A 22740-nucleotide genomic window follows, 5' to 3' on the forward strand; every position below is an offset into this window, starting at 1 on the left:
ATCTGTCCAATCAGTTCCCCTACTCACATGAATACCAGCTAAATGCCACAATATACCAGGCAAGGTGCAAGACTCCCTGCCCCCATACATTTCCTGAGAGATATCACAGCTCACTTGTGGATTTAATATGAAAACCACCAATAATAATATATCATATAAAATAATTTTTTAATACTAAAAATATAAAAACTATGCTTTTTAATAAATGACAGACAGATCATCATATTACAGAATGACAATAAAAAGTGAGGTGTTATAAACAGTAAAACCCCAAAAGCATGGGAAACTGCAGTAAAAAAAAGTGCATTTATTGAAGGAAAACAACTGTAGGATGACAGATTGAAGTGCTGACCTTAAATCAATCAGTCTATCTAATCCACATACATAGAAACAAAATCAGCACAGTTTTGTTCTCTTTAACTTCTGAGTAAATTAGTTATGTGCTCTGAAAAATAGTGTCTGGACCCAGTAGATCTCACCTTATATCTTGGGTGACAGGACATAGGAGTGTACTCAGCACTGACTGTTTTACAGGAGGGAAAGTACATTGTTTATTATACAGACCAAAATAGGTTCCTGCATAAAAAAGGCACTAGCATTTCCTTTTTTGCACAAGGGCACCAGCTAGTGACAACACAATATTTAATGAGAGCTGTAGTAATAAAGCATCATTTATTATACAGACCAGAAGAGGTTCCTGCATAAAAAAGGCACTAGCATTTCCTTTTTTGCACAAGGGCACCAGCTAGTGACAACACAATACTTACTGAGAGCTGTAGTAATAAAGCATCATTTATTATACAGACCAGAAGAGGTTCCTGCATAAAAAAGGCACTAGCATTTCCTTTTTTGCACAAGGGCACCAGCTAGTGACAACACAATACTTACTGAGAGCTGTAGTAATAAAGCATCATTTATTATACAGACCAAAAGAGGTTCCTGCATAAAAAAGGCACTAGCATTTCCTTTTTTGCACAAGGGCACCAGCTAGTGACAACACAATACTTACTGAGAGCTGTAGTAATAAAGCATTTATTATACAGACCAGAAGAGGTTCCTGCATAAAAAAGGCACTAGCATTTCCTTTTTTGCACAAGGGCACCAGCTAGTGACAACACAATACTTACTGAGAGCTGTAGTAATAAAGCATCATTTATTATACAGACCAGAAGAGGTTCCTGCATAAAAAAGGCACTAGCATTTCCTTTTTTGCACAAGGGCACCAGCTAGTGACAACACAATACTTACTGAGAGCTGTAGTAATAAAGCATCATTTATTATACAGACCAAAAGAGGTTCCTGCATAAAAAAGGCACTAGCATTTCCTTTTTTGCACAAGGGCACCAGCTAGTGACAACACAATACTTACTGAGAGCTGTAGTAATAAAGCATTTATTATACAGACCAGAAGAGGTTCCTGCATAAAAAAGGCACTAGCATTTCCTTTTTTGCACAAGGGCACCAGCTAGTGACAACACAATACTTACTGAGAGCTGTAGTAATAAAGCATCATTTATTATACAGACCAGAAGAGGTTCCTGCATAAAAAAGGCACTAGCATTTCCTTTTTTGCACAAGGGCACCAGCTAGTGACAACACAATACTTACTGAGAGCTGTAGTAATAAAGCATCATTTATTATACAGACCAAAAGAGGTTCCTGCATAAAAAAGGCACTAGCATTTCCTTTTTTGCACAAAGGCACCAGCTAGTGACAACACAATACTTACTGAGAGCTGTAGTAATAAAGCATTTATTATACAGACCAGAAGAGGTTCCTGCATAAAAAAGGCACTAGCATTTCCTTTTTTGCACAAGGGCACCAGCTAGTGACAACACAATATTTAATGAGAGCTGTAGTAATAAAGCATCATTTATTATACAGACCAGAAGAGGTTCCTGCATAAAAAAGGCACTAGCATTTCCTTTTTTGCACAAGGGCACCAGCTAGTGACAACACAATACTTACTGAGAGCTGTAGTAATAAAGCATCATTTATTATACAGACCAAAAGAGGTTCCTGCATAAAAAAGGCACTAGCATTTCCTTTTTTGCACAAGGGCACCAGCTAGTGACAACACAATACTTACTGAGAGCTGTAGTAATAAAGCATTTATTATACAGACCAGAAGAGGTTCCTGCATAAAAAAGGCACTAGCATTTCCTTTTTTGCACAAGGGCACCAGCTAGTGACAACACAATACTTACTGAGAGCTGTAGTAATAAAGCATCATTTATTATACAGACCAGAAGAGGTTCCTGCATAAAAAAGGCACTAGCATTTCCTTTTTTGCACAAGGGCACCAGCTAGTGACAACACAATACTTAATGAGAGCTGTAGTAATAAAGCATCATTTATTATACAGACCAGAAGAGGTTCCTGCATAAAAAAGGCACTAGCATTTCCTTTTTTGCACAAGGGCACCAGCTAGTGACAACACAATACTTAATGAGGGCTGTAGTAATAAAGCATCATTTATTATACAGACCAGAAGAGGTTCCTGCATAAAAAAGGCACTAGCATTTCCTTTTTTGCACAAGGGCACCAGCTAGTGACAACACAATACTTAATGAGGGCTGTAGTAATAAAGCATGCTCTGCAGTCAATGTTGTTAACTTGTTAAAAAGCAGCAAATTACCAGATCACATTAAAAACAAAATATTCACACAAAAAAAAGTTAAAATAAACTGCCAGCAAAATGTGGGAAGCTATTATCATTACCAGCACTCCTCAATCACAACAGTCAACATTGCTAATAAGTAGAAAGATTACAGTTCACATTAAAATCATTAATATTAACACTATCATTTAACAGAATGAGGAAAGCTATAAACCTTAACCTTTACTGTGCACTTCTTCCTGCAGTCCTTATTCTCCCCTCTTGTTTCTAGTGAAGCCTGTGCTAGTGGGAGGGTCCCAGACTGGATCACAGTAAAAGGAAGTCAGTGAACATCAGACAGGGCCAGCCCTGCATCCTGCATAACTAATAATGCCAAGAATAGTTTTACTTCTCTGATTGGCTCTCTCCCTAAGAGGCATCATGAGGGATGCCTCCTATTGGTCATTTTTGCTTCAGGTAGTTTTAAGTTACCACCAGTTGGTGGCGCTGCTGCTATTGAAGAAATGTAACCATGTTTTGCTATGGAGAGATGCAGTCCTGTATGATACCTCTCCATAGCATTACATGGGTGGGAAAAAATTGATGATTTTTTTTTTTTTTTTTTTTACAATTTTTTTTAAATTAAAATTAATTTAACTAAACTTTGGCCCCATATGGCAGGGGAAGCAGTGCCTCCCCTGCCTCCTATGACTGCACGTCCCTGATATATATATACACACATATATATATATATATATATATATATACACATACATATATATATATATATATATATATATATATATATATATATATATATACACATACATATATATATATATATATATATATATATATATATATATATATAAAAAAAATCTCTGTGTGTGTGTGTGTATATGTATGTATATATGTATGTATGTGTATACAGTCACACATACAGTACACCGCTCACATTTTTGTAAATATTTTATTATATCTTTTTATGTGACAACACTGAAGAAATGACACTTTGCTACAATGTAAAGTAGTGAGTGTACTGCCTGTATAAGAGTGTAAATTTGCTGTCCCCTTAAAATAACTCAACACACAGCCATTAATGTCTAAACCGTTGGCAACAAAAGTGAGTACACCCCTAAGTGGAAATGTCCAAATTGGGCCCAATTAGCAATTTTTCCTCCCCAGTGTCATGCTACTCGTTAGTGTTACAAGGTCTCAGGTGTGAATAGGTAGCAGGTGTGTTAAATTTGGTGTTATTGCTCTCACACTCTCATATTGGTCACTGGAAGTTCAACGTGGCACCTCATGGCAAAGAACTGAGGATCTGAAAAAAAGAATTGTTGCTCCACATAAAGATGGCCTAGGCTATAAGAAGATTGCCAAGACCCTAAACTGAGCTGCAGCACGATGGGCAAGACCATACAGCAGTTTTACAGGACAGGTTCCACTCAGAACAGGCCTCCCCATGGTCAACCAAAGAAGTTGAGTGCACATGCTCAGTGTCATATTCAGAGGTTGTCTTTGGGAAATAGACGTATGAGTGCTGCCAGCATTGCTGCAGAGGTTGAAGGGGTGGGGGGTCAGCCTGTCAGTGCTGAGACCATAAATCATACACTGCATCAAATTGGTCTGCATGGCTGTCATCCCAGAAGGAAGCCACTTCTAAAGATGATGCACAAGAAAGCCCGCAAACAGTTGGCTGAAGACAAGCAGACTAAGGACATGGATTACTGGAACCATGTCCTGTGGTCCGATGAGACCAAGATAAACTTATTTGGTTCAGATGGTGGCAAGGGTGTGTGGCGGCAACCAGATGAGGAGTACAAAGACAAGTGTGTCTTGCCTACAGTTAAGCATGGTGATGAAAGTGTTATGGTCTGGGCCTGCATGAGTGCTGCCGGCACTGGGGAGCTACAGTTCATTGAAGGAACCATAAATGCCAACATGTACTAAGCAGAGAATGATTCCCGCCCTTTGGAGACTGGGCTGCAGGGCAATATTCCAACATGATAACACCCCCAAACACACCTACAAGACAACCACTGCCTTGCTAAATAAGCTGTGCGTAAAGGTGATGGACTGGCCAAGCATGTCTCCAGGTCTAAACCCTATTGAGCATCGGTGGGGCATCCTCAAATGGAAGGTGGGGGAGCGCAAAGTCTCTAACATCTACCAGCTCTGTGAAGTCGTCACAGAGGAGTGGAAGAGGACTCCAGTGGCAACCTGTGAAGCTCTAGTGAACTCCATGCCCAAGAGGATTAAGGCAGTGCTGGAAAATAAATGGTGGCCACACCAGATAGACACTCTGGGCCCAATTTGGACATTTCCACTTAGGGGGTGTACTCACTTTTGTTGCCAACGGTTTAGAAAATGGCTGTGTGTTGAGTTATTTTGAGGGGACAGTAAATTTACACTGTTATACACAGGCTGTACACTCACTACTTTACATTGTAGCAAAGTGTAATTTCTTCAGTGTTGTCACATGAAAAGATATAATAAAATATTTACAAAAATGTGAGGGGTGTACTCACTTTTGTGAGATACTGTAGATAGATATAGATATATCTTTATTACACACATACACCATCTGAACATTTTTAATATTAGCTAAAAGGTCCTGGAGAAAACACTGATAAAGCTTTTTAAAATTGCAAACATAGTCTAAAACATTGGGTATCAGGTTTCTTTAAGGCATAATGTGTTTGAGATCTTGTTTTTACATAAAACAGCATCACTCTATGCTTAAAGGGACACTGTACCCAAAAATTTTCTTTCGTGATTCAGATTGAGCATGAAATTTTAAGCAACTTTCTAATTTACTCCTATTATCAAATTTTCTTCACTCTCTTGGTATCTTCATTTGAAATGCAAGAATGTAAGTTTAGATGCCGGCCCATTTTTGGTGAACAACCTGGGTTGTTCATGCTGATTGGTGGATAAATTCATCCACCAATAAAAAAGTGCTGTCCAGAGTACTGAAACAAAAAAAAAAAAAAAAGCTTAGATGCCTTCTTTTTCAAATAATGATAGCAAGAGAACGAAGAAAAATTGATAATAGGAGTAAATTAGAAAGTTGCTTAAAATTGCATGCTCTTTCAGAATTACAAAAGAAAAAATTTGGGTACAGTGTCCCTTTAAGCAAACACTCACAGTTCATCTCTATAGAGTGTAGATTATTTTGCTGTGCTTTTACAATTTTCTTGTCTTCTGTGCTGCCTCCCAAATGGCTGAGCTCTTCATATAACGACTGATTAATCTTGTATCTCTGTAAACAGAGACTTCTGGATCATTGTCTGATCAGTTTCATACATACTTTTGCAGTGTTTGACTTTGAGACAGTACAGTAAGAATAGGCACAAAATGCTTCAGCCGCTGCAGGGTCGCCCCTCATTCACTAAATTTAAGTTTTAATGCAATTTCTAATACACGTCAGTATATATTTAATGCATGGATCCGTATGTGGAAGTTTCCACTTATTAAAATACAAGATTCACATAAAATAAGACCAGGAGAGGTCATAAAAAACAAAACCCCAACGCGAAGGTGAAAAGGCAATAATTAAAGACAACTTGACGAGCACGGCAAACCTAGAGGAAGTGGCTTCTCCAGGATTTTCTTATAGGGGCACTTATTGGAGGCCCATCTGTGTTTTAGTGGGTGGGGCCAAAACAGAGGTAGAATTGGGCAGTCTGTGGGTGGGGTTTGTTGGTCCGTGAGCTGGGAAAAGTGGTGGTTGGAAAACAAGGACCAATCACAGCTGGGGGGGGGGGGCAGCCATTTTGACTGAAAAGAGAACCAACTCAAGTGTATAGAACAAAATCATCCATTACACAGGGATTGAAAATTTATGAATAAGCAAAAACTAGTTACGCCAGATGATATTCAAGGGTACTGTTGAAGAAATTACCTAGGTAGGCTCAGGGGCGGCAATGCATTACTAGGGGATAGATGTTGATTAGTAGCTGCAATTATATGCCTCTCTTGCTATTGGCTCACTTTGTGTTCAGCTAGCTCCCAGTAGTGCATTGCTGCTCCTTTAACGAGGTGTACCAAATTAATTAAATCATTTTAGAATTGTTAAGTTGTTTAAAAGTATATGCTTTATCTGAATCTTGAAAGAAAAAACATGAGTTTCGTGTCCGTTTAATTTTGACTTTAATAGAAATACTTTAAGGGCTACAAAGATCAATATTGCGATGTGCACGGGTGAATTTCAATTTTACATGGAAGCATTTTGCAATATAATTCCATTAGCAAAAATATTTTTACTCAAAGTTATTACTGGTTTTCAGTGGCATACGCACATATTCTGAGGTCAAGTGCAGCAGCATTCAAGCACTACACCATCTCAGAGCCAACAGTGCAGTGTTCTCCCCGGGCACACTAGGCGGCTGATTTAACTGACAACTTAGATACATTTTAAACCATCATTAACCTAAAATTAGAAAAATATTAATTGTTATCAATGTTTGTTGCATAAATGATCAATAAATCAATGTATGTTAAATTAATTAAATGTGCGTGTCAATTTTGAAAGTTTTATCCCTTTAAGAATCAAAAGAAGTTACAAAACATCTCCCTGTTTAAGACAATCCACAAATTTACAGACATTTAAAAAGGTCCTATAATGTGCTAAACGCAGCTTTTTACTTTTCAATCTTATACAGTTTGCTAAATCAGATGATTAGATATTCTAGCGCTGTAACACACTGTATTGGAATGATCAGCCACTGTCAGTGGCAGGTAAGGGGTTAAACAAAAACCCACAGATAATACTTAATCAAATCTGCCTTTTGCATGAGTGTCTCAGTTGCAAAATGATGAAACTGAAGAAGAATGAACCCAGTTATCTGACAGGCTGTCACAGTATACATTACACGGCATCAACATTAATAAAACAGCTAACTTCTGAGCAGCCAAGACGATAAACGTATCCATCCCAGATGAAAATCAGCCGGTACAGACCTCTCACACTAAGCCACACGCCGCTTGGCATTTCAATACACTTCAGCAGTGAACTCATTATCAGGTTCTTAAGCCGTTTTCTATAATTAGTCTTGTTAAGCTAGATTTAGAACACACAACTGTTCAGCTGCAAAGTCATCTTGCTCATCCTGCAATATTAAGGGATAGGGAAGGTGCAAAGAATTACTCCTTACACAGCACGTGCTCCAGTGACACCGGCAGGTTGTGCGTAAACATTAGAAAAATAAAACAGGGGAAGTTAACACTTTAGGAGATTTGGCTAAATGACTGTTGGGATTTTTACACATAATACACACACCTCACTAGAGAGGTCTCTTTAACTAGCATACTAAGAAGGTATTAAATGGACAGTCTACTTGATTATTATTTTTTTTTTATACGGTTTAAAAAGATAGATAATGCATTTACAACCCATTCCCCAGTTTTGCACAATCAACATTGTTACATTTAAGGAACAGTCTAATCAAAATTAAACTTTCATGATTCAGATAGGGCATGTAATTTTAGACAACTTTCCAATTTACTTTTATCATCAAATTTTCTTTGTTCTTTTGGTATTCTTGGTTGAAAGCTAAACCTAGGTAGGCTCATATGCTAATTTCTAAACCCTTGAAGGCCGCCTCTTATGTGAATGCATTTGACAGTTTCACAGCTAGAGGGCATTAGTTAATGTGTGCCATATAGATAACTGTGCTCACGCCTGTGGAATTATTTGGCTAAAATGTAAGATTGTAAAAAGCACCAAGATAAGGGGCAGTCTGCAGGCTGCTTCCCTAACCTCTTCACCACCTGTTAGGTGGCGATTTTTCAATCTCCAGGTCTCGTCTGACCGGGAAGATTGACAGCCCCTGTCTGCGCGTGATTGGCTGTGCGCGGGTGGCGTTGCTCAAGAGCGCAAAATTGCAGAAGAACGTGGAAATGAGCCCGCCAGAGGCAAGCTGAGCATATGTACACCCCTGTCCTCTGTAGCTTGATAAATCGACCACTAAAGGGTCGTTGAGAAACAAAACAAAAATATTTTACCAACATTGTCATTACCAACTGAATAGAATATTTGTTAATTTAGTTTTTTTATTTAGTTAATTCATTCTGATAAAAAAAACAAATGCCGGAAAAATTAATTCAGCTTTGTTATTCACTTGACAAGGAAATAACACTTTTTCCCCACAGGAATATTAACAAGTAATCTGTTTTGTATAGGATTAAAGGCACATGAAAATGGATTAGTAATGTTGAGAATATATAGCCCAAACCTGCTTAAGGCTACTTACTATAGCGGTGCTGTGCTAGTAGAGCATACACCTGGATCACTCCTGATTGGTGCTCACGCATTGCACCTTTACTGTCCTCTCATTCATTGGCTACCTAAGCTCCAATCGAACAGTTTAAAAAAAAAAAAAAACTATAAAAGCACGCACACACACACACACGTTAAGTGTTTTGTACAGCATTTCCTGGCTTGTAATGATGAGCACAGGTATCATAATCTGGCAGCGAGACCTGTAATGCAATACACATACGTACTATGCTATAATACAGGCTTCAGCCTGTCGGCCCTTCCCTGTACATAACTTCTATACAAAGCTTTACTCGCTCAGCATTTCCTGCATCATCTGATCCCCTAGTTACGCTCTCCAACATTACATTTTAATTATTTATTTTTTTAGAGGACAGGAAACCCAAACATTTTCTTTCATGATTCAGATAGAACATACAATTTTAAACAACTTTCCAATTTACTTCAATTATTAAATTTGCTCCATTCTCTTGTTATCAATTGCTGAAGGAACAGTAATGCACTACTGTCAGGAAGCTGAACACATCTAGTTAGCCAATCACAAGAGACAAATGTGTGCAGGCACCAATCACCAGCAGCTCCCGCTAGTGTATGATATGTGCATATTCTTTTTTTAATAAGGGATACCAAGAGAATGAAGCACATTTGAAAACAGAAGTGAATTTCAAAGTGTGTCTTAAAATGACATGCTCTATCTGAATCATGCAAGTTTAATTTTGACTTTCCTATCCCTTTAAGCTCTATTTGCAATATTAAAAAGGGATATTAAGCAGTATGAGATTCTTTAATTCTGTGTAGTTAAACTTTACAACATACTGTCATTATTTAGTGTCCCCATTGCTTAAATTCCACTAAAATTCTATAAACTAATAAGTGCTGCCATGTTTTAACTTGTTACCCCTTATCTATCCTACCCGCTGAGGACAAATGTGGACAGGTATAAAGCAGGCAATAAAAGACTGTACAACAATGCTGTGTGGAATATAGGATTATCCAAAAGGATTTCCACAAAGCCTCGTTTGCACAAACAGATAAATAGAAAACTAGTTCAAACATGGCAATGCCCATTGCTTATAGAAACTTTTCTTTTTATTACAGTTGACTGTCCCTTTAAGCATTTAAGCAAAGAAATACAATAACTAAATTCAAATATTCTTTAGAAAACAAAAAATCTGTCATTACAAATCTATCAATAGTAAATTAAAGCCATTTCTATACATGCACAGCATATATCAGCAAGAACATCTAAAGCCAAAATGTTTTGCTGTCCAGAAATAAACACCCTAAAAAGATGAGTATGGTTATCTTGTCTCCTTTGCTGTGACCAACTAGACAGCTATACATGAACTGCTGCACAGATCAAGCATTTACTGTGCAGCATGCGGGAGGGTGCCTTCAGCAGTATGCACTTCAACCTCTTCAAGGAATTGGGGGAATATTTGGTGATGAATTACAGATAAGCAATGCTATACTTAAAGGCACACTGAACTTAATTTTTTTCTTTCGTGATTCAAATAAAGCATGACATTTTAAGCAACTTTCTAATTTACTCCTATTATCAAATTTTCTTCATTCTCTTGGTATCTTTATTTGAAATGCAAGAATGTATGTTTAGATGCCGGCCCATTTTTGGTGAACAACCTGGGTTGTCATTGCCGATTGGTGGATAAATTCATCCACCCATAAAAAAAGTGCTGTCCAAAGTACTGAACCAAATAAAAAGCTTAGATGCCTTCTTTTTCAAATAAAGATAGCAAGAGAATGAAGAAAAATTGATAATGGGAGTAAATTAGAAAGTTGCTTAAACTTGCATGCTCTTTCTGAATCTCAAAAGAAAAAATATTGGGTTCAGTGTCCCTTTAATGAGGGACAGTATACACTAATTTTCATATAACTGCATGTAACAGACACTACTATAAAGAAGAATATGCACATATGCTGATCTGAAAATCCAGTATAAAACCTTTTAAAAACTTACTTAGAAGCTCCCAGTTTAGCACTGTTGATGAGGTTAGGCTGGGACACCAAAAAGAGCAGACACCCCCCCTGCATATGAAAAGACAGATAACACAAACAGGAGCAAGCAGGCGCCTGTAAACCTGTGTATACATCTGACACTGTGGGGCTTGATTAAAATCTGAAAATCAGCACAATGTTATTAAAAAAAAATAAGCAAAACTATGTTACAAAAACACTCCCAGGTGCGCTCTATAAATAGATCATCTACAAAACATTTATACAAAGAAAAATCTAGTGTATAATGTCCCTTTAACCTCTTTGCAGGTCACTAGTGATACAATTACATGCTATAACAAACTAGAGCATGGCAATTTTATACCATAATGTGATTTAAGTGAGCAGCTACATGACACAAAGTGTTGTAAAAATATATACCGGGCCTTTATTACATTTAGTAAATGGAGGGAGCCGCTGGCATCTAGTAAATTGCCCCTGGCTCCTAACCTTTTGGGTTATTCTACAAATATCTTTATAAAATAAATACCAGTCTAGCTACTAATTATGTTTACTGGATTTGTCAATCCCTGCAGTAAAGAGTATCCACGGGACCGTGTTCAGCATTCCTAGATTTTCTTCATTAACCAAGTGGTAGAACCAGAAAAAGAAGCTGTTCTCAGCATAAATTATACTTTGAAAAATAATAATCAAAGGGATTTGTGAATTCACAAAATAGAGACTTTAAGAGGAAGCTACTCAAATGGTAAATGGTCTAAAAAAAAACAAAAAAAAAACCAAACAAAAAAAAAAAAAAAAAAAAAAAAAACTTACAAGGAGAGGGGAATGTGACACTAAAAAGTTATTTATCCCTTTCCTGACAAGGATAAAGTGTCTACATTGGAACAACTTTTCCGACGTAGACAAATTGAAATCACACGATCGCAAGATTTCAATTATTGGATCGGGTATGGGGGGGCGTCCCTATAACGCTAGCAACGCCCTCCAGACAGCGATCAAATCCAGGAAGCCCAGAAGGCTTCAGGACAGCCATTAGCTATGACGATGTATTCCGTCATAACGGCGCTAAAGCCCAGCGCCGTTTGGGCGAAATACATCGTCATAACGGCGGCAAAAGGTTAAGTGATACTGAACCAAAAAAACAAAAAAGAAATGATCTTTCGTGCTTCAGCAGAAATTTAAAGCAAATTTCTAATTTACTCCTTTTATCATTTTTTCTTCATTCTCTTGGTATCCTTATTTGAAAAAGTGGGAATGTAAGCTTAGGAGTCAGCCCATTTTAAAAAAAAGTTCAGCACCTGGGTAGCACTTGCTGACTGGTAACTAAATGTAGCCACCAATTGCTACCCTGGGTGCTGAACAAAAATGGGCCGTCTCCTAAGCTTACATTCCTGTTTTTTTGTTTTGTTTTTCAAATAATGATACCAAGAGAACAAAGAAAAATTTATAACAGGAGTAAATTAGAAAGTTCCTTAAAATTGCTGCTCTCTGTGCTCACTCCCGTAGAGTTACCTATGAGTCAGCTCTAATTGTCTAAAATGCAAGTCTGTCAATAGAACTGAAAAAGGGATACAAGGTAATCACAGATGTAAAAAGTATATTAATATAACCATGTTGATTAAGTAAAACTGGGGAATGGGTAATACAGGGATTATCTATTTTTTTAAACAATAAAAAAATCTGGATTAAAATGTCCCTTTAATAGTAAAATGTCCTATATAATCTTTTAACTAAAAATATAATGTAATCTTATTTTGAGCATAAATGTGAGTATAATACGATACTGACCGCAGCCAATCCCACCAGTAACTGGACAGCCCCGCATTGAACATTCTAACAGCGTTAAGGGCTTAACTGCATAGCAAAAGCTACACTCAAGGCCTAAAGTATTTGCCCCAAGGACAGGACATGCCTGCTAAACCAATCAGAACCGGCTTACACAGGTAGCCGTCAATTGCCATATTCTGTTCAGAGATAGCACAGGAGAGGCCCATGGTGCGTGACCGTGTGTTTAACCCTTAAGCAGGACTTAAACAGAGTTATGAGTATTTGTTTAATAATAAAATAAATCTAATGAATTACAGTACTTTTTTGTTTCGTTCATGCTCCTACACCTACATGCTTATAGATAAATAAATGAAGCATGGGCAGACTCACTGGGCCTTCTAGTCATTTGCCATTTAAATCTAAGTTTTAATCTCCTTGGTAAATAAGAAACCTAAACATATTACATAATATAACAACAAACACATACAATTTGTATATGTCTCAAAATACAATAATACTGTAAATGAAACTACAAAAGATCACAGCTTTAAACCGAGAAGTACCAAAGTAAAATACCAGGTTCATTATAATGCTAGTGTACGGTCGTACGTACACCCACAATATAGATCAGCTATAAAACCAATTACTAAAGCTTTTTAAAATTGCCTTTAGTAAAAATTGTAGAGCTTTGCAAGAGCAGTAGAGGCTAAAATGTCACTGAGCACGCACACTTCTACCAGCAACCACTGCCCAGAATTTCAGACACACCTGTTTACTGAGGACTTGAAAGATGAGCGAGCGTTAGCGACCGAGAACAACATAGGAAGTTGTGAGACCATAGTGGTTAGGGAACGATTTTAGGGTCAGACAAACTGCAGTAAACACCTTGAAATTATAACATTTTTTTCCCGCAGTCTCCCAATAGATTTAACATATCAGCAGAGTCAGAATATTATTAGAACTTAACACTTTGTTTGCTACAATTGTTTTTTAATGCTCCAACGCCACCAATCACTTTCTTCATATGGAGGAGCCAATCTGGACTTGAACGTTGAGAGAACAGGATTTGCCAGTCATTAACCCTTTCATGATCAGGCAAATTTGTCAACAAAATTGATATCAATCAATCAATGATGGGATCAGGTCAGGGGGGCGTCCGTATGATGCTGGGCACGCACTCCAGACCGCGATCCCATTCACAAAGCGCTGTTGGCTTCAGTACAGCCAAACGGCTAGGACGTTCCATGCCATCCTAACGGTGCTAAAGCACAGCGCAGTTAGGATGGCATGGAACATCCTAATGTCAGGTAGAGGTTACGTTAACTAAACTCATTGTTTGGCATCAGCAGAAAAAGACGACAAACTGCAAGTTAAGGACATGTGGCAGGGTTAGGCTTGTAAAGATGTAATGTGCTATCAGGACTTGAAAATCCACAACTTTCAGACTTAAATTACAGGAGAAGGGGGCATGAATATACTTTCATGATTCAGTGTTCTCCACAAAAATTTTTGCCATCCGGTGTAATTATAAAGTAGCCGGGTGGGGCAGTGTTATACTTTCTAACAGATATCCTTATGAAGGATCCAAACGTGTAAGTAAGCGGACGCCCTTGTCATTCAGCGCTTTTCAAAGCCGGATTTATTCTTGTGAATGATCTGGATTTGCACAGATCTAAGGGTGTTTATCTTCCACAAGAATAAATCCAGCTCTGAAGAGAACCAAATGACACGAGCGGCCACCTACTTCTACTCGAATCCTCACAAAAGGACCCAAACGCACATATCTACTTTCTTATATTACAATATGTTCTGTTCTGCTATCCACAGCACAAATTACATAATATAAAGTGAATGTAAAATTTGAGGAATGTGTGCCCGGTTTTTAAAAATCCTATTAAAAACCAGGGCACTTTCATCAAAGTTTACATTTTATCTGTTTTGGTAAAATACTTACCTTTTCTTCTTGCAAAGCCGGAGCAGCGCTTCCCCCGCTTGTCGCTCGTCTCTTCTTACGCCAGCAATGACGAATCAGGCTTCTCCCCCAGAGTAAACATTGCCTGAGGCCGTGCCGTTATTGGAGTAAGCCGGATTCTTCATTTCTAACCTATGAAGAGACGAGCGACGGGCGGGGGAAGCGCTGCTCCGGCTTTGCAAGAAGAAAAGGTAAGTATTTTAACAAAACAGTTAAAATGTAAACTTTGATGAATGAAAGTGCCTCCCTCAAAGTTTACATTCACTTTAATATAAATATATTAAATGATAAATTGTGCATTAACCATTCAAAATTTTAAGATTGGCTGAAATTTTAGCTGGGTGCTCAATAAAATAAAAGTTGTGTGGTGCGCCAATAGATTTACTATGCATAATTAAAGGGACATGAAACCCAATTTCTTCTTTCATGATTCAGATACAACATAATCTTTAATAGTTTTCCAATATATTTCTATTGTCTAATTTGTATCTTTTGCTGAAATGTATAGCTATGTAGGATCAGAAGCTATTTATTGGTTGCTGCAGACATATGCTTCTATCTCCCAGTAGTGTAATACAAAGGATACCAAGAGAATGAAGCAAATTAGATAATACATATAAATAGGAAAAATTGTATGATCTACCTTAATCTTAATATGTCCCTTTAAGAATTTTATATACCAATTTCAAAGTGTTTACTGGCCCTTTAAAAATGCATTTCAGTTGGGATTAGAAAAAGATAAACTTAGTAACATACATTGCACAGTTTTTGCTATGCTTAAATATCTTATGGGAACTTACTATATGTTTAACGTCCCTTGATGTGACAGACATAAGTTATCATTCACATTCTTCCGAACGTATGAAAGAATTTTTTTTTCTACAAAATGCACCTTTAACCCAGCACTTTATTTTTTTCCCCACTGTTAAATCTTTTATTAGGACATATTTCTAGAACATCCATAAGTAACCTTTCAGTTTATTGCGACTGTTTAAAATTGGCTTCATTTATCTAGCTTTAAAGAATGTGTCCCATGCTTGTACTTCTGCTTGTGGGACGTTAGCAACCAATACCTGCATGATACAATTGCAGTCTTCTCCTCCTTGCATGTGTGTTGGTTTCAGCTGCACATAACCCAGCAGCACTTCTATTTATCAGACAGAAACTTGCAGTAATCTGTGAATGCGACCCACTGTACAGAAGAGCTATCTACGGCTGCCAAGGGGTTAACACATTGTTGCAATCAAACAACACATTTGTCATCACACTGTACAAATTTCACACGAGACTGCCAACCAAATAAATGGGTTCCACCTGAGTAGAAACTGTTATATGTACACAGCTTTATAACACATGGTCTGCTATATATTAAGCAAACACCTTTACAAAAGAGAGAAATCCCAGGATTCTAACATTAAACCCGCTAAATATTACAGATCTATTAATGTATTTTCATTCTGGCATTTGGTAGCTGTTTTTCTTATAGGTTTTAATCATTCAGTAAGCCGATTCCCACCGTCAACAACAGTGAACATCTAGTGAAATCGGACGATCACTATTAAAGGGACAGTAAAGTCAAAATTGAACATTCATGATTAGGATAGAGTATGCAATTTTAAACAACTTTCCACTATTACTTCTATTATCAATTTTGCTTTGCTCTCTTGATATCCTTTGTTAAAAAGTAATCATAGGTGAGCTCTTTATTTGAAAAAGGAATCTAAGCTTAGGAGTCGGCACCATTTTTGGTCCAGAACCATGGGTAGCACTTGCTTATTGGTGGCTACATTTAGCCACCAATCAACAAGCACTACCCAGGTGCTGAACCAAAAATGGGCTACATTTAGCCACTATAGTGGGTAGCACTTGCTTATTGGTGGCTACATTTAGCCACTAATCAACAAGCATTACCCAGGTTCTGAACCAAAAATGGGCCGGCTCCTAAGCTTTCATTCCTGTTTTTCAAATAAAGATACCAAAAGAACAAAGAAAATGGATAATAGGAGTAAATTATTAAGTTGCTTAAAATTGCATTCTCTCTCTGATTCATGAAATAAAAAAATTGGGTTTCCTTTTACGTTTACTTTATTGTCCCTTTAGGTGTCTGAGAAGCACAATCTATTCTACTACTGAACTAACTAATAGTAAGAGGGAGGGGAACCCAACTGAAATCTGCTATATTCCAAACGGTCAAACTCTTGCTTTGAATAGGTCATTCTATCTACTGTTAAGCATGAAATGTTACCTTAAAGGGACATGAAAAACAACATTTTTTTCTTTCATGATTAAGACAGAGTATACAATTTTATAAAAGCTTCCAATTTACTTTTATCAAATCTGCTTTGTTCTCTTCTTATGTTTTGTTGAAGAGATATCTAGGTAGGTAGCGTGCACGTCTGGAGCACTACATGACAGGAAATACTGCTGCCATCTAGTGCTCTCGCTAATGTATAACATTGTTGTAAAACTGCTGCCTTATAGTGTTGCAGACACGTGTCCGCTTCTGAACTTAAATCCCTGCTTTTCAACAAAGGATAACAAGAAAAGGAAGAAAGTTTGATAAGAAATCCTGGTTATCTATATCTACACAGTTTAAAGTGACACTAAACCCAATTTTTTTTCTTCCATGATTCAAATAGAGCAGTAATTTTAAGCAACTTTCTAATTTACTCCTATTATCAATTTTTCTTCATTCTCTTGCTATCTTTAATTTAAAAAGCAGGAATGTGATGCATAGGAGCCGGCCCATTTTTGGTTGAGAACCTGGGTTATGCTTGCTTATTGGTGGGTAAATGTAAGCCTCCAATAAGCAAGCGCTATCCATGGTGCTGAACCTAAAATGGGCTGGCTGCTTTTAAAATAAAGATAGCAAAAAGAACGAAGAAAAATTGATAATAGGAGTAAATTATTAAGTTGCTTAAAATTTCATCCTCTATCTGAATCATGAAAGAAAAAATTTGGGTTCAGTGTTCCTTTAACTATATTACAGTTTGAAAATATGAATGTTCTATCTTGTTAAAATTCCCTTCTTATACTATGTGTTTAATCTTTGATGAGGTGTAAAAGCACATAGTTGCACAGGTGATGAACTCCTGCACAGCTCCAGACTAGCAAGTAATTGGAGGATACGTACATATGCTGCTCATGATTGGCTCGCTGGTATTGTCTTCATCTGCAGCAACAACATACTACATCAGTGTGCCACATTCACTATATTTTAAAACCATTAGTAAAGGGTCCCGAGCGGGGTTAAAACACATAGTAGTGCAGGGTTGACAGTCGTAAAATTACTTGCTCTAACGAATTAGACAATGTCATTTTTCAACCGTTATGGCCATTTAAAGCTAGAGGCAAAAAGCACGTATATATATATATATATATATATATATATATATATATATATATATATATATATATATATATATATATATATATATATATATATATATATATATATATATATATATATATATATATATATATATATATATATACACATACACACACACACGTGTGTGTGTGTGTGTGTGTTCGAAATATAAAATCACAAGATCTGTCAAGCCCTAAAAGCTGATAACCTTCAAAAGCAAGAGACCATGTGAGCAGGAAAAATTCTCTCAGTGCATGTACTTTAGCCGCAGTTATCAGGCCTGGCACACCTTTTAGGGTGCGACCTTACAGGAAGAAGAATGGAAACAAGCTAACCTTAAAATCAGTAATCAGCTATGTTTAAATGATCATTGTGTAACTCTCCCCTTGTGTTATTGTGTCACTATGTACCCCGCGCTACAGAATTATGATTTGTATATGATAGACAGAAATGTGGCTTTCCCCCCTCATTTAACATTAAAGGGATTATTTAATGGTTCAGAAAGAGAATGAGATTAAGACACTTTTAAAATGTACTTCTATAATCGAATCTACTTTGTTCTTTCAATATCCTTTGTTGAAAAGATTAGATAGGTAAGCTCAGGAAGAACAATGCATGCTGGGAACTAGCTAGCGTTTGATACATACATCGGATTACCAGATGTGTTCAGCTAGCTGAATTGCTGCTTTAGGAGTAACTATGTTTTACACACCTGCACAGGATAAACACATAGGCTAAGAACAGTGCAATGATAAAATACTCAGAAAATGTTTTTGCACTTTTACGTCCCCTTAAGTGGACCGGTAACTTTTTCCTTACAACATTTTTCTCTTGTCTGGTAAACCATAGTGTTTCCAGATATATATTATAATTGTCAAGCCCTAAGCATTTACAGTAACAAAGTCGCTGGACGTAGGGTACTCAACACTGCATGTAGCAACAAGACAACATATTTCACATGTGATGCAGAATGGGTAAGGTTTACCAGCGATTTCTCCACTGCCATCTCAAAATCACATAAGCACAAAACACAATGTGAGAATTTCAGCTTTTGGTTGAATACCAGGAATCTCTTGTAAATTCTGAGTGGGGAAAATAGTCCAGACACACAGGAAGCAGCCACTAAAACTAACAAGAGCAAGGTCTAGGCTGTCACTTAGACCACCCGTTGCCAGCCCAGTGTTCCCAAATCAGTCACACTGTCCAGTACAGATTTTATCATATCATGATTCAGGAAACAAAATGAATGTGGTTTGAAGTTGCAAATCACATCAAGTCAACAAACAGGGCTGTACGCTACTTATTGAATCCTGGGCATTTTTCCAACATCTCATTCCATCTCACACAGGTTTAAAAAAACATTTCCCTTTAAATCAAGAGCCTTAAAAGAAAAGGTTCCTCTTTGGAAAACCTATTCATAAAAGTGTGTGTTTCTATCTAGCACCACCCTAGAGATTCCAAACTAAATATAAGGAGTTCTCATATTCCTAGCCAAGCACATCTGATTATAAATAAAATATATATTCCATTACTGAACTTCATAGAGATCAACCCACACAGCAAGGCCCTAGGTACAATCCTCCTGAACCATCACTTGACATCTACAGCATAATTCTACTTGGCAGGCGACAATTAGTAGGTCAATCCCAAAATACCGGCTTAAAGTCCCTGAGGATCAACATTTGCATTTCAAAAGGGTCTTTTGTAATTGGAAAGGTCAAGGCAAAATGTTTATTCTGTCTTTCTGAAAAAGGACCCCATTTCCACACCAGCACAAGAGCAATAGCCTCCTTTTCCTTGGTATGTTTATATCCTTTACTCCCAAACCACAGTACCTGGGCATGTTTATCTCCCCACAACTGCAGAACAAGGACCAACTTACAACAATAAACACCATGTCTCAGCCCAGCCCAGCTAAAGCTCTCTGTCGCCCACAGTGAAGCATGGTACCCAGCCCCTACTCTAACTAGCCACCTGGGCATGACCTTATTTCTTGCCCTGCTTTCTTAGATCAGATTCCCAGGAGTGTGTTCATATGTTTTCCTACACCTGCACCCCCTAACCATGGCTAATTCCTTCTTCTCTTTCTTGCCTAAGTCCTGGGGGGAAATGTATAAATGGTCCCACCTCCCGCTCTATTGGCAATTCCCCTGTGTTTCCTATTCTGAGGAATAAATAGTCCACAGTATGCCCCATTTCCTCCTCCCACGTCCCTACACACAGGAATGTGTATACTGTAAACAAACTCTGATTTCTTATAGCTTGTCAAAATGTTTTATTTCTTCCATTGTTTGAAATCCAAGCACTGCCATGGGCATATCCCTCCTGGCAGTGGGTCACAGGTGATGGGTATATAGTTCTTTGTCACTGCTCTTCCTAATCCTCTGTGAATTGGCAGGTCTTGACACAAGGAGATAGATATGACATAGTACCTGTTCTCACTCCTAGTGACATAGGCAGGTCCCTGCTGTCCTTGGTGATGTTTATTCAGCCATCTGTCCCTACTCTTCCTCTTGACTCTGGTGTGTTAGGTACTGACACAAGGATCTGTATATGGCTTCTTGTGCCTTTGCTCACACCCAGTGCAACTGGCAGGTCCCAGCTGGCCACGGTTATATTCATCTATCTGTCCGTACTTATCATTGTCCTCTGGGAATTACCATGCTCCGCCTGGCACAGATTCTCCGTGTCCTGTCCCCATGGATGCGCGTGGTGCCCAGTCTCTGCTCTCGGAATTACAACTGTAAATGCCCATTACCATCCTGACCAAGTGTTTATGGGTCATGTGCAAACGGTTTTAAATCCCCTGCTCTTCCTACCCAGACAGGCGTTCTCCTTTCCCTTCTGGCCTTGCTTTCCTAGGTCCACTCCCCAGCGATTCTCATACAGTCTCCCCCGGACATAACCCTGCCCTTCCTGGCACTGCTCTCCTTAATCACGGCCCACTAGACGTGTCCTTGTCCCCGCTTTCGCGTGTGCTGTCCCAGGTGATGTATATATGATCCCCGGCTCCTGCTCTCACTAGTCCCCAGGGCATGTCCCTGTGTTTTAAGGCCTTGGTTTTCTGGTCACTGCTCCCTGTACCCCACATGCCGTTTCCCTGGGTCCTGCCTGCGGGGAATATGGTCCCTAGTTCCCATAGTCTACAAGGCTCACTCCCCAGGGTACACGTGAAATGCCGGGCCCTCCAGCGACCCTGAGCACCTCCCAAGATAAAGCAAATCACAGTCCCGCAGTAATCGGAGCTCTCCACCCCACACGCCGTCACTCACCTTTTACTTTATCCAGCAATTCTCACACTCCCCTCGGCCCGCTGCGCTTTAGATATGCGGCCGATCCCCCTGCTCTCATTCAGATCCACACCGGGAGGAGGAGAGGGAGGGCCGGTGAAAGGAGGAGCCGCTCAGGCTCAGCAGTACGTCCGCTACGTGGCGATGGCCGGCCTCCTTAACCCGTCAGCGCCGGAGGCAAATTGTATCATGGTTGTGCTGGGGAGGGATGGTATACTGATAATGTGTAAAACGATCTATAGGTACTTACTGATAATGTGTAAATAGATCTATAGGTACATACTGATAATGTGTAAAAGATCTATAGGTACATACTTAGGCTTACCAGAAGTCCCACTTTTACTGGGATTGTCCCGGTTTGGAGGCGCTGTCCCAGTGTCCCACCCAGTTGTTCATTCTGCCCCAGTAAGGTTGCCACCTCCAGGTTTAAAATCATGTGTCCGGGTTTCAGCCCACCTGAAACCCAGACACATTATTCAAACTGACTGGACTGTGACTCTCCAGCATAGTTGGATGCTGGTACTTTGTTACATACAGCCCTGCTTAGCTTAACATTCATGTCCTTCAAAGTTTACATTTAGTAATACAGGCTGAGTGAGCAGCATAGGGCTTTTTTAATTTTGTAGGGCTAATTGGTTTATTTTTCTAGTAATTTAATACCCCCTTGACCCCTGGTGACATTGCCGGTAATACACCTTTAGGGGAATCATATGGGTATGACTAGGAAGTACAGACAGGAAGGATTTTTGGCCTGGATCTTGCTTTACTTCATGCAGGATAGCATTTTGGCTATAATCTTCCTGCATTATGGTATAGAGTAGCCTCTTAAACAGCTTTAGCAGGTACGTCTTTGTTTTGTACTTATTTCATTCAATGCTGTATTAATGCCTTATCAGTATTTGGCTCTGTTCCTTAATTAGACACATACAACACATATTACACTGCAGATATTAAATTGTGAAAGTGATAATTATGCTTGATGTTTGGCATTATTTAGAATCTGAGATTTAGATTAATGATTTATTTGCCATGACAACGTAATGGTGCCTTTTTCACTAGGGGGTGGTGTTATGGTCTATTTAAACTGTGTGATTCACTTGTTTGACTGAGGAAGGGTAGAGTATCCACAAAACATTACACACATAAAAGCTACTACTTTAAAAGGACCGGTGATTGCCACGCCCCCTTGACCACACTCCTGACCACACCCCCACTGGCACCGCACCAGGTGGTCCCAGTTTCACCTCTAAAAATTATGGTAAGCCTATACATACTGATAATATGTAAATAGATCTATAGGTACATACTGATAATGTGTAAAACGATCTATAGGTACATACTGATAATGTGTAAATAGATCTATAGGTACATACTGATAATGTGTAAAACGATCTATAGGTACATACTAATAATGTGGAAATAGATCTATAGGTACATACTGATAATGTGTAAAAAGATCTATAGGTACATACTGATAATGTGTAA

General features: G+C 38.4%; 1 protein-coding gene across 1 annotated transcript in view; it reads right to left on the minus strand.

The window, feature by feature from the left end:
- The window catches only part of KTN1 (kinectin 1), a 394527-nt gene extending 373139 nt beyond the window's left edge, over nt 1–21388 (minus strand). The window contains 1 exon segment of the mRNA XM_053697334.1: nt 21238–21388. The gene's annotated coding sequence lies outside the window, so the exon portion shown is untranslated.
- Nucleotides 21389–22740: the final 1352 nt, after the last annotated feature.

This window comes from Bombina bombina, chromosome 1 (genome assembly GCF_027579735.1).
Source record: "Bombina bombina isolate aBomBom1 chromosome 1, aBomBom1.pri, whole genome shotgun sequence".
NCBI lineage: Eukaryota > Metazoa > Chordata > Amphibia > Anura > Bombinatoridae > Bombina > Bombina bombina.